This window comes from Biomphalaria glabrata, chromosome 12, assembly GCF_947242115.1.
Source record: "Biomphalaria glabrata chromosome 12, xgBioGlab47.1, whole genome shotgun sequence".
Taxonomy (NCBI): domain Eukaryota; kingdom Metazoa; phylum Mollusca; class Gastropoda; family Planorbidae; genus Biomphalaria; species Biomphalaria glabrata.
In genome coordinates, this window is record NC_074722.1 from 11,119,496 (window position 1) to 11,133,741 (window position 14,246).

The following is a 14,246-nucleotide window of genomic DNA, read 5'->3' on the forward strand; positions in this document are numbered from 1 at the left end:
AAGCCTCAATATGTAGAGAGCACCTCTCTTGCTTTATCCCCTCTCCCACCCACCACTTATCTGATCCCCCCTTTGGAAAAATTAAATATCTACATAGAGAGAAAAGGGCAGACTTAGCAACAACCCCCCAATAGAGTGAGCTCTTCAGCATCTGGAGAAGGCAATAAATTCTCACAAGCCCTAACGACGCCCTTTTGAGCACCCAACACTGTTGCCTCCTTTCTTCTTCCCCCCTCACCCCCCCCCCTTTCTTTCTTCCACCGCCCACCCTTCCGTCTATACACAGTCCCCTCACCTCGCCTACAGCGCCATCTACCTGCCCGATAACCGTATCTAACTCTCCGTTACCCTGAGTAACATTTCTTAAAACCTAAGCCCCGCAACTCACGCTAACTTGAAAAACACCAAAAGTGAACATGTGAAGGGGTGAGCCATTGGTATTTTGTTGATCTTTTTTTTTAAGAACCAAAAAAAAACGCGGGGGTGGAGGGAAAGAAAGATTCTGGAAAAGGGGGGGGGATGGGGGGCAACTTTTTTTTTTCACGCAAGTAAGAAAAGAGAAATCATTTCTCCTTGAGTTCCTTACATATAGATGGATGATCGGCTTTTTCTAAACTACGTAAGAATTCACTTCAATTGTTTGGCTTGGTGTGTGTGTGTGTCATTAAATATATTGGTGTGCAACTGTTTTGTTAGCTGTGCAAATCAATTATATTTTTTTTCAAATCTCTGATTCAGGATAAATTAAAATTTCAGCTTCAGAATTTAAGATTTAGATATTATATTATATTATATTACTTAAAAACAACGCATTAAAATAAAAGTCTGTCGTTAAGGTGGCTATAAAATATTTGACTTGAGTTTTGATATTTATTTCACCGCGACTTTCATCAAATTATTCATTGGACTATACCATGTATATAGTTATTACCTCGAACAGTTAAACTTGTGAGATTCAGTACCAAGTATGTAGCCTACAATGTTATGTGTATTTTTTTTATATTATTCTTATTTATTTATTTATTTTATTTTTATTTATTTATTGCTTTGTATTTTGCAAGTTTGTCCTCACAGATATAGTTCAGGTATCGCGTTTTCTGGTGTGTGAAGTTCAGAATTAGCCCGAAGAGAGAGAGAGAGAAAGAGAGAGATAGACAGACAGACAGACAGACAGACAGACAGAGAGATTGTAAAATTTACTTAAGTTTGAAATTTTAGCCTTCTAAGCTCTGACTTAAGCTCTGAAAGATAACTTAGTCTTCAGAACTCGGGCCTCAGACCTTACACCTAAGTGTGACCTAAGCCACAAGAACTTTGTCTTTAGACCTTGGACATTCGTTTCAAGAACACATTCTTTAGACCTTAGTTCTAACAAAACTCTTGTGTGCCTTATTTTGATTTCTTTTTCTTAATCGTATAGTTAAAAAAAAAACAACACTAAAATAAAAGTGAATATACCCCGACTATGCTCATCTTCTTTATCCTGTTGACTTTTTGTGTTTACAGTGATAACTATTTTCTTCAACATTGTTCTAAAAATAGCTTACAGCATGAAATGTTTTCGAATAACTATGTTTATTCTAAAAATGTATTACCGAAATTAAAATTGTATGTATCCTCCTTACTTAATGATCATTACTTGCCTAAATTTGTCCTAGACTGTTTTGCTGCAATATTCATTTCAATTGTCACTTCACTATTGTGCAGATCAAGAGATATTCGGAATATAAGTTATATATAATAATCACTTTCTTACTTCTGTCCTTTTGTAAATAAACACTTTTAATTTACAAGCTATATGACTCAAAACAAAACACTAAGAAACCTTTGGCTTAAGACCATTTTTTTTGTTACAATAAGTCATAAATTTTTTTTTTATATTTTTTTGTATGTTTGTGGAGTCACATTTCCACTAAACAACTCTACTTTTTCTGTTCCCCCCCCCCCCCTTTTTTTTTGTGTGCGTGTTTCTCTGTGATTCATTGTTAACTCTGAAAGAGTTAACGGCCTTGCACTGAAATGTAAAAATAGCCTCCGAACTAAAACAGTCAACTTCTGTTTCTAGGTTTACAATTATATCGGACCACCTTTTGCCAGTACTTATTTATAAGAGAGGGAGATGAGAGAGATAATTTTAACATGTTTCGCAAAAATTGGAAGGGACAATAATTGTGTAAATAACTCATCTTACAACATGTTTAAGAAGGGCAATAGTTGTAGAATAGCAACATTTTCAACTTGCTAAATGAGGACATTAAACTACGCTATTCTCATAGGACTTGATAGAGCTGACTGTGTAGCTACCCCGATATGACAAGTTTGTCATTTCTTCGAAATTGTGGTATTAGGTCTAAATGCATAATGGACATAATATTTTAAATTGCTTACCAAGTACACTTTATTAAATAAGAGGTGTCGCGGGAGAATATAGAATATGATGTGCTGCGAGGTGTGAACACGTATTTAGCGAGAGTGATGATTTCTCTCCTATAAAACATTTTTTGTCATTTCCCTTGAAAGTGTAACCTGTTACATACGATCTTGGGAATGTTTTCATCAGTCCCATATTGAGTTTTATGTTTGACCACAGCTTCCAAATGTTATAAAATAGAGAGAATTTATTACACTCTGTTGAAGTCCACGTAAGCTAGATGAAGAATTTAACATTTCTTAAACGTTGAATGTATTACAGAGAGATAATGTATGGTGCAGTGTGTGATCAGGGGAGATTAAACCATCCAGACATCCACAATAGTTAAATTGTTCATGTTTTGGTATTTAATGTAACCGTGGAAGCGAAGGCTCTGGTTCTGGATATAGATATTAAGGTAAACTCATTCTATTGCCCCACTCACACACACACACGAGAAAAAAATCCTGGTTAAGCCAATGTATAGATCTCCTACACTTAATAAAATTCCAATGGTAGGGCTTTAGGTCTAGCAGACGATGCTCGAAATATTCCTGGTCCTGAACATTAATTTATTAAACTCTTGAATAATATAATACTAACATACGGCAATACGTGAAGATGTATAGTCCGTTTAAGATCGATATTTTCTGTTTCTCTAGCCAAACTTAAAGTAATGTCTTTTTATAGTTTGAAAAATTATAACGGCCAAACAAGAGTTTTTCCAGTGTGACTAATGAGCTAGTAATTCTTTTTTCAAACGATATACAGCCACAATTAAATTTCTAGGAAAATCGTTAGAGCCGTTTTCGATATCCGTGTCCAGGTTCTGTAAAATGTTTTGTAAAATGTTTTACATATTTCGGATGTTCCTTCAGAGTTGAAGATAGTTTACTTCCTAGTCCAAACCTCCCGCAGGACGACGGGTTATGGGAGCGGGCAGGGTTTGAACCCGGGACCATTGATAAATCCAAACGCCCGGAAGGTTTCTGTTTCGACGAAGTTGTGAATTGAACTGAGTAATAACAAAATCTTTTTAGAGTCTCTTCTAACGAAGTCAAGGCGAGAGGTGAAGGTTCAAAGGTCAGAGTGTTTGGCGTGAGAGAAACATAAGTACAAACAAAAGTGTCAAAATAAATGCATGTATGCCAGTGACAAAAGTACAAAAAACAAAGCTGGCATTAGTACTTCATACGCACTTACCCTCAGCCTCGGTTCAAAGCTAATCACCTTCCCATAGTTTCTTGTATTTTTTTTTCATTTATCTCCCTTTCCATAAGTAACAGGAGGAGATAATTAACTTTTTTTTTCTTTCTCACCTGCAATATTAATAGAGGCAGAAAACTTTTTTCAACTGTAACAGCTTGCTTAAGGAAATTTAAAAAAAAAAAGGGGGGGGGTATTAAACATGCCTACCATATCTTCTGTTTTTTAAGCCTGACCTACTTTTATATTTTATGGGCGATTCCGCAGTTATCAGGTCCCTACGTGTTCTTTTGACCTTCAGCCTCGGTCTTCTTTCCTTTTTTTTTTTGTCTCCTCCATGTCCGACAACTCTTGGTGTCATTATTAACTTTGAATCTTCACTGAAGCGTGGAGACAAGATGTATGTTATGTTTATACCGCACATCTGATACATGGAGTGGTATATAATGACTCCTGAAGGCCGCGGCCCCGACATTATACGTCTGTTTCAGAGAATATATAATGAGAGTGTTTGTATCTATGTGGCTACTGTTATCCGTAACAAAACGGGTTGCCTAGCCAGCAAGGGAATGAAGGCAAGTGACGCAGGTAGGGCACTTTGAGTTAAAAAATTAGTTGATTCTGTTTAATTTTAATTGTGCTTATACGTCTGAGACACGGTGCACCATTGCGCAGAAGTGCTAATGTATTACATTGTCTGGAAGTGTCTTGTGTGCCCCCCCCCCCCACATCCGCATCTAATGTAGTCATAGATTCATTGAAGTGTGGTATTATGTTTCAATGATGATTATGATATATATATATATAATCTCTATATGTCGGAATATCGACGTGGGAGATGAAACTTTAGAGAGCGGCAGAGGGAGATAGAGGGGACAGAGTTGGAGGGAGAGGGGAGAGAGAGGTAGAGAGAGGAAGAGAGAGGTAGAGAGATGTAGAGAGAGGAAAAGAGAAGTAGAGAGAGGTAGAGAGAGGAAAAGAGAGGTAGAGAGAGGTAGAGAGAGGAAGAGAGGTAGAGAGAGCAAAAGAGAAGTAGAGAGAGATAGAGAGATGTAGAGAACGATAGGAAAGGTAGAGGGGGAGGGGGAGAGAGAGAGGGAGGGAGAGAGAGGGAGGGAGAGAGAGGGAGGGAGAGATTAATATTTTCTTTATTCTGTATGTCCAAAATAATAATTAACTCTTTATTGTAATTGACAATTATTACAATCATTGTTTGCATTACTGGAGTTCTCTTTTTAGTGGCTTTGAAATTTCATCTGTCATAATAATTCCTTTAGTTATAAAAGTCATTCTCTCCAAAAATGAAATCTTCTTATTGTTTAATCTCTAAGTAAGTGATTAGATGTGCATACTTTGGTTTCTTATAGTTATAATGTTTTTTGTTTGGTGTAATGCACAAATTGTAAGACAAATTTCCTTACGGATAATAAAGATTATTATTATTATTATTATTATACTTAATCTCTAAACATATTGTTTAATCTCCGAGTAAGTGATTAGATGTACATAGTACTTAATCTCTTAACATATTGTTTAATCTCTAAGTAAATGATACATAATACTTAATCTCTAAACTTATTGTTTAATCTCTAAGTAAGTGATTAGATGTAGGCCTACATAATACTTAATCTCTAAACATTTTGTTTAATCTCTAAGTGATACATAATATTTAATCTCTATTGTTTAATCTCTAAGTAAGTGATTATATGTACATAATACTTAATCTCTAAACATATTGTTTAATCTCTGAGCCTATATAATTAGATCTACATATTATTCAATATTTATGCCTGTGATCAGATTTGCATATTGTCTAAAACTATTTAATTTCTAACTTGACTCTAAGCCTGTCTTTAGGTCTGGATCTACTGACTACATATTGTTATTTTCTAAGCCAATGACTAGAGCTTCATGTTATTACCACCATGCATGATTTGTTTATCAAATTAAAATTTCCTGTTTATTAACTTTATGGATTCAATCTGGAAGTTGACCCCCAATGGAAATATAGTGAACTTGTACATTCTGACACCTGATGTTACAGTCATCTTGTTCTTAACATTGACTCATCAAGGAAGACTCACCTGTCAGGTGAAAAAAAAATTAAAGTCTAACACACTACCTTACAGATACAACACACACTGCTGGTGAAAATGAAGAGTTGTCTGGCCCTGAATTTATTGGTTATCTTTCGTATAGGAATATTAGATTTGACCATTTTGAACTGTTACAATGTTAGGCTATTGTAAAGGTCAGTGTTACTGCTCCTAACTAGATAGCCACGACGTTAATTGATAGATAAACAATCAAAAATTAAAATTTAAAAATTTTAAAAAAGTTTATCTAAGGGAAAGAACTCCACACTTACAACTACATCTCTTTGAAATGTTGAAGCTATTTCCTTTTTTAAATCAAACAAAATAATTAATTACCAATGATTAATTGACTAATTGATTAATTTTTTTATTGATTCATGTTTAGGTACAATAATCAATTGTATAAACTTTTAACTTAATCCAACAATGGGTGTGGAAGAAATAGCCTGTCAAAAACCCAAAAGTTTTTAGCCATGTATGTTAATACTGAAGAATTAATTTCCCTTGTTGGAATCAAACAAAATAATTTATTACCAGTAATTAATTGACTAATTGTTAAGTTATTTTTATTGATTCATGTCTTGTCTGTCCCAATGAATAATTCTGCAAAGTTTCAACTTGATCCGAGAACGGATGTAGGAGAAATAACGTGTTCAAACTTTTTACTGACAGACAAACAGACAGGTAGAGAGTTAGTTTATCAATGCTTTGTAAGAACAAAATCGCTTCTTCTAAATAAATCGTATTCATCTTTCTATTTTCACACAGTGGTTAGTGGTATTGATTTATATTTATAATCGCACAGATTTATTATTGTTAGTCTAGATCTATTACAAATTTAATTACATGACTGATCCAAACTAATTGTACAACTACTGTTAAAATAAGACTCGTTTTTTTACATATTTTTATGTTTTTTCTTCTTTTTAATTGTGTAAGTATATTAAATGTAAAATAATTAAGTTTATAATTATCTTTAAGACTTTGAAAGTAGAGCATTAGTCTTGAAATTTAAAAAATCTGGCTATGTCATTGGCTAGTTAGGCTACTAAAAAGGAGTCAAAATATTTGGGACGCTGAGCTTTACGATTACCCATTGTTTTCTCTGGTGTTAATGTTATTTAGCCATTTTAAAAACTTAGCTAAAAAAAAAAAAAAGAAACATGAAGGCGAACCCAAAGATATTTTTTCATTCTTTTCTTCAATTTTAACTATAAAGCCAATGCTATTGAACTGTCTTATACGTTTATGGTTCTGTTGTTGAAGAGTTCTCATTTTCTCAGCCTTCAAGAGCCGTGCGTGTCAGAATCTAAAGGCTATTAACAGTGTTGATAAAGTGAAAGAATGTATTGTAAACCAACGACCCCGAGCCGATTTGTTATGAACGATTATGCCAACGCAATGTTTATATAGGTGTGGAATACTAATGTGCGTTACCTGCGTTAAGGTGGTGCTGTAAACTTAGGGAGGCACACACTACCCCCCACAAGTTCACACACACCACCTTAATGTTGTCTGCTTTAAAAGTGTAAATTCGCTAACAGAGCACAGATCCTTATCTTAATTATCATATCTTAATTACTCCACATGTTGATGAGAGTCATAAAACATAAGACACACAGAGATGGGTAACCGAGACAGGCGGCCACTACTGTTGTGCTGACCATACAATTAAATTTAGAGTATAGCAATTGAATGGACTCTATAGAGTAAAAAAAGATAGATAGATAGATAGATAGATAGATAGATAGATAGATAGATAGATAGATAGATAGATAGATAGATAGATAGATAGATAGATAGATAGATAGACGGACAGACGGACGGACAGATAGATAGATAGATAGATAGATAGATAGATAGATAGATAGATAGATAGATAGATAGATAGATAGATAGATAGATAGATAGATAGATAGATAGATAGATAGATAGATAGATAGATATTTGATTGATTGAGAAAGCAAGAGAAGAAGAGAGAGATAGTGAAATAGAAAGCTACAGATAGTGAAATAGAAAGCTACAGATAGTGAGCCTGTCCCATAGTCTGGGATCGTTGGAGAACCACACAGAATGTCGGTTGTCTCTTTCCATTCCTCTCTGTCTTTTGTCAATAGTAGTCTTCCTCTGTGACAGGATGTTCCGTTCCATTCCTCTCTGTCTTTTGTCAATAGTAGTCTTCCTCTGTGACAGGATGTTCCATTCCCTGATGTTGTCTTCCCATGACCTCTCTGGTGTCCCTCTCTTTCTTAAACCTGCTACACTCCCACCGATAACAGGACGAGGACAGGCCAACCAAAATTCCCAGGCCCTGCCTCATGTCTCCCAGCCAGGTTACCTAGCAGCTCCGATTACTCTTGCAAGACACGCACCACTATTGACAAGGAGCTCAAAGTTTGACCGGAACCAGGCATAGTATGCACCTATATGCAGAACGGGACATCATTGATTATTTGTCCACTTGATGTCCACCGCATCTGGCAGATTCAAAGGATGTCCAGCCGGTAATTGTCAAACACTTTTAAGAGTTGAGCCAGTTTACCGCATTGGTTCATGCTCTTACGCTGCAGGTCCCAAGCCCGGGTGAGAAGGAGGAGGGTTTGGCGTGGGGCTAGCGACCTGTAAAACCACAATTGCTACAGAAACGGCTAACTTGACACATACTTGCGGCAAGGTCCCGTTCTGCACCGCGCTATCATTATTTGTTCCGACCTTTTTATCCTCGTCATGGACTGTCTCCATGCATATGCTGCCAGACACTCTCGGCTTTATCCTCGTCATGGACTGTCTCCATGCATATGCTGCCAGACACTCTCGGCTTTATCCTCGTCATGGACTGTCTCCATGCATATGCTGCCAGACACTCTCGGCTTTATCCTCGTCATGGACTGTCTCCATGCATATGCTGCCAGACACTCTCGGCTTTATCCTCGTCATGGACTGTCTCCATGCATATGCTGCCAGACACTCTCGGCTTTATCCTCGTCATGGACTGTCTCCATGCATATGCTGCCAGACACTCTCGGCTTTATCCTCGTCATGGACTGTCTCCATGCATATGCTGCCAGACACTCTCGGCTTTATCCTCCGTCATGGACTGTCTCCATGCATATGCTGCCAGACACTCTCGGCTTTATCCTCGTCATGGACTGTCTCCATGCATATGCTACCAGACACTCTCGGCTTTATCCCAGACCAATCGTCACAGAAGGCCTGTACACTGACCTGCAACGTCATAACCTGTGGGCAGCTTAGACCAATAGCTCGTTGCCACGTCGCAGTTCTGTGCGATTTATACGGCAGATGATGTAAAGGTCAACTGTATCTGTGACCCACGGTCAACGAGAGTGTCGTGTGGCCAGCACAACGACCAACCTCTTTACTTTTCCCCAACTAATGTCAGTTACCCTTTAGAGATGGGTTTACTCAGAGGCACCCTTAATATCCCGAAATATTTAAAAAATCCCAGTCTTCACCGGGATTCGAACCCGAGGGTATCACTACTACTGATACATGGGTATCACTACTACTGTTACATGGGTATCACTACTACTGATACATGGGTATCACTACTACACCTTGAAAAGATTGGAAAAAAAATTAATTGGTTTCGATTTAAAATTCAAAATGTGCAAGCTCAACAGATATAGAGAGATATGTAGCTAGCACATCTGGCATTTAAAAGGAATCGAACGTGTTTTGGAATTGGCATTATTAACCAGGACAGACCTGAAACATTTTAAACTTCTGGCAAACTTTCAAAAAGAATAGGAACAAAGTGGGGGAGGAACAAAGTGGGGGAGGAACAAAGTGGGGGAGGAACAAAGTGGGGGAGGAACATAGAGATGTGATTGACGTGATGAAATCTGCATCCAAAACTTACACTTAGATAAAGAAACAAAATATGTTCCAAATACGTGATACTTGATGTTTGATACTTGTTTCTTCTACTTTAACTTGGAATTGAAATAGTTGAAATAGATAGAGGCGGCCTTAGCAGTGCGCGGGGCCCTGGGCGAGTGTCATGTCAATCAGGGCCACGAAAATTGTATGATGGGTGACAAAAGATTCTTTTTCCGTAATCGTGGGGACCCCCTAAGATGCGGGCCTGAGGCGGTTACCTCACTCGCCACCTCGCTAAAACCGCATCTGAAATAGCGTTCACTCCTTATATCGTTCAATTGCAGACACTTTACCACATCAAATACATTGATGACATGACCTATCGAATACATCAATACCGGTGATAATGGTCACGACTGCACGCTCGATGGAGGGCTGTCTGGTCTAGTTGTATCAAGACCAATTGCCATAAAAGGCCTGAACACAGACCTGCAACGTCGCAACCTGTGGGCAGTGGAGACCAATAGCTCGCTGCCACGTCACAGATCTGTACGAAGTGACAACTATAACAAATGGTCTCGGTTGTTTGTGCCCGACTGTGGTCACGACCCTGCCCGTAGGGTTACCAGACGTCCGACAAAGGGGGGTAGTATCCTCCGCCGGCCGGCATTAGCTTAAAGTGTCAAAATGTCCGGCTTTTTCACAGTTGTTGAATGGCATACAATCTAACTAGAGAATTTAATAATTAATATCTTCTGTTTTGAATATAAAGATGAAAAAAATAAAGAATGTGAGTTGAAAACTGACTTTAAGACGCCGCTTGTTGACGTAAAAGTAAAAGTAAAGTTCCCCTTTCAGACCTTGTGGTCTATAGGGCATGTGGCCAGCATAACGACCAACCGCCTTTAATTTTCCCCAACTAACGTACCCATTAGAGCTGGGTGGACTCAGAGGCGCCAGAATTAAAATTAAAATTCCCAGTCTTCACCAGGATTCGAACCCCGGTCCTCGGTTTGGAAGCCAAGCGCTTTACCGACCAGCCACCGTGCAACAGACAATCCCATTCTTCACAACTGTACACATCATGGTGCAGAGTTGCTACTTTTAGACGCTAAACAATTTTTCTGTTTCTGCTGTGTGTACGAAGACTCTGAAAGACTTCTGTCAATTTGTGGACATAGAAGAAAATGTCCTGCATGGTGTTCCGCGCAGTGCGAATGATGATCTACTGCGAAATGTCCTTTCTTCTGAGAAATATGATAAGCAATAATGTTGCATTACAGCCAACGATTTATGTTTAACTAATAAATTTGTCCAGTTTGGTTTGTCATTTTTGTCCTCCTTTTTAAGGCTTAAGTCTAGATTAAAGAAATAGCCATCGTGTTTCCTTGTTCTAGACAAGTGTTTCCCAAACTGTGTTCCGCGGAACCCTATTTTTCCGCGATGCCTGAATAGGTGTTCCACGAACTACTGGAATAATTAACTAGTAGGCCATCGCGTGAATTAATTTCTCTCTAAAAAAAAAAAAAGGAGCGTCCCGATTAATAAACAGAATGTGCGAAGTGTTCCGTTAGAGAAACAGTTTGGGAACCACTGTTCTAGCCCATTCAATAAATATGTACAAATATAGGAACGCATTATGTTGAACTGAAACATCTTTTTTTTGTTCTCACTTTATCTTTATATGCGCATATACAAATGTACAAAACACATACAAGCTCATTTAGTGCTTTACGACACATACGCATGTACAATTCAACACATAAAAAATGTATGCATAAACAAACACACACACACACACAAACATGTAAGAAGAGGAAATAAATACATTGTTAAAAAAACGTCTTCAAAACTGACCTATAAAACGATGTAAAGTGAATGCTGGGTTACACATAGGCTACAAAAAAGATTTTGGAAAAAAAACATACATAAGTGATATGTCAGACATGTTAACCTGGACTTATTGAAAGGATATAACAAACTTACTGACCTAGATTAGAAACACATTAAATACAGGACGCACACGGTGACACGCAGGCCGCTACATTTAACTCCAGGGGCGGGCTGGGTGTTAAACTTGGCCCCGGCATTACCAAACGGTCCGCCCCACATATTGACTGCCATATAATGTAGCCTACATTATCTGTTACATGCTTTTATAATAATTACAGTTTTGATGATGTACCGCAAACTGAATGTAAGCAGCACACGATGGTATTTGTAGGCCCGGAGTAGACCGATGATGCCGCACTAATATCTCATTCACAAGAAAGATTACAGAGGCTTGTGAATGCTCTGGCAGCTGCTTGTCAAGAGTTTAGCCTTACAATGAGCCTCTCCAAGACCGAAATCCTGGCACAAGATGTCGCAGAAATACCAGCGATACATATTGGAAATCACACACTTACAGTGGTGCAGGAATTCACTTACTTGGGAACAACAATAGCCAGCAACCTAGATTTAGACACTGAGCTGACAAAAAGAATAGGAAAGGCTTCTGCAGCATTGGCAAAACTCTCTAAGCGCGTCTGGGAAAATACCAAATTGACTATGGCAACAAAAATCCTGGTCTACAATGCCTGCGTTCTGAGCACACTTCTTTATGGCAGTGAGAGTTGGGCAACTTACATGCGTCAAGAACACAGATTAAATAGTTTCCACCTACGCTGCCATTGACGCATAATGTGCATCTCCTGGAGGGATCGTGTCATCAACCAAGAAGTTTTGAAACGGGCCAATATGCACACACAGCATCTATGATCTCCTTCAACAGAGAAGACTACGCTGGCTCGGTCATGTCACTCGCATGACAGATGAAAGATTCCTTAAAGACATCCTATACGCTGAGCTTGCAGAGGGAGTCAGACCCAAGGGCCGCCCAAGACTAACCTACAGAGATGTCTGCAAGCGAGACATGAGAGCCACCGGCATTGACCAAAGTGTGTGGGAGGAGATAGCCCAAGACCGGACAACATGGAGACAGACTGTACATGCTGGTACGAAATTTGCCGAATGCAAAAGAAACGAAGAGAAGAAGAGAAAAAAAAAAGAAAGCTGCCTTGTCAGCTAGCCCCCTAGCACAGATGCATACACATGCACGAACTGTGGCAAACTCTGCCGCTCCAGAATTGGCTTCATCAGTCACTCCAGATTCTGCACCATCTCAAGACGTAACCAAAGCCAGTGGCTCATCTGGGCTCATCCATTGTCTTCCGAAGCAGAAGGAGCCGTACAATTTAACTTATTGTATTTCTACATCTACACAATTGTACAAACAATTGCGACGTTAATTCGTTTGAATACTTTATTTCATGATTTTGAAACGTCGTGATAGTATTAAAAGCGTGCAAATGGAAGCAACATGAAACATGAGTCAATTTTGGTGATCTATATAAACTATAGATTACTTAATACAATACACTCCATAATATCGTGAAAGTCGCAACTAGTTCATACGCTCGATTCACCCGAGTATATTCATTTCAACGTAACTTCTACAGGACAATAGAAAATATAAACCCTATGTTCTTTGTTAAAATCGCTCAGTGTATAGATATAGGATTGTAAATCACCAGAAGTATAGTATATGGATACAGGAGATTTCTTTATTATGAGAGTGTATCGTATAGCATAGTATTGCTCAGTAAAGTATGTAGAGGTCTTTTATGGAAGGTAAGGCTCCAATCACATTTACGGTACTTACTGTCACTTAAAGTGGCCCATTCGGCGGCCCCACCGGCCCACCTTTGGGTACCGGCCCACAGGGAATTGGCCCGAAAGCCCATATAGCCAGTCTGCCCCTGCTCAACCCTCCACTGAGTCTGAGTCCATTCCTTAATAAGCCTTAATTCATTTTTATCGCTAAGCGTATTTGTGGAATTCTGGGAACTAATTCGATGACGTAGAGGGGGGGGGGGGAGTGGCGCTGACGCTTGTTTTAAAACTGTGAGCCAGCTCCTGATACCAAAAGTTTACGCAGATATAAACAAAGATGTCTATTTTAACCCGTCTCTCCCCCACCTCCCCACCTGTTTTCTTTCCCCCCTTTTCTTTTATTCTTTTGTGCGTCCCTTGATGTCAAGATTTATTTTTTTCTTATATCTCTATTAATGCGATAACCTGCTCCTTGACAGGCTCTGATGCGTCACTATGACAACCGCGTAAAACTGGACTCTGTGTCCTAATTGTTTCGTAAATATTTATCTTTGAGAGAAAAAAAAAAGTCTCTATTTTTAGAGCGAGTGTGTATGCCAATTAGACGGAGGGCTCTTATCCTTGTCTGAGAAATCTGGCCATTAAAATGAAGCCATTAAATAAACACGATGGGATATATTTGAATTTTTATTTTTATCTTGCGAGGAGACCAAGCCCGTCAGCAGATTCCTTTAGAGTGCATCTACAGCAGTGATGAGAATATTTATTTCTTTAAAAGTATTCTGTGGTGTTATGGGGTGTGTGTGTTTCTATGGTGACGGTGAGAAGTTAGCGATTGGTTGGGGGGTTATGCAGTGTGAATGATGCAAGATAAAAGACACTGTATAGGAGAGCCCAGAATGCCAGAGTGAAAAGACGTGTATTTAGCGGCCCCCGTAAAGGGAAAAGGCGCTATTAGGTTTGTGCAAAATGTCCGTCTGTCCGTCTATCAACAACAAAGAAAGACAATTTTTTGTGTATTTTCAGTATCACCAAGT

At 38.5% G+C, this 14,246-nt stretch overlaps 1 protein-coding gene across 3 annotated transcripts in view; it reads left to right on the forward strand.

Moving 5' to 3' along the window:
• Positions 1-512: 512 nt before the first annotated feature.
• Positions 513-14,246, forward strand: part of LOC106056187 (retinol dehydrogenase 12-like) — a 54,409-nt gene continuing 40,675 nt past the window's right edge. The window contains exon 1 of one of the 3 annotated variants that reach the window (XM_056007219.1): positions 513-619. The gene's annotated coding sequence lies outside the window, so the exon portion shown is untranslated. Of the gene's footprint in view, positions 620-654; positions 966-4,041; positions 4,205-14,246 lie in introns of those variants that run through there. The other 2 variants (XM_056007220.1, XM_056007218.1) reach the window with 2 other exon arrangements.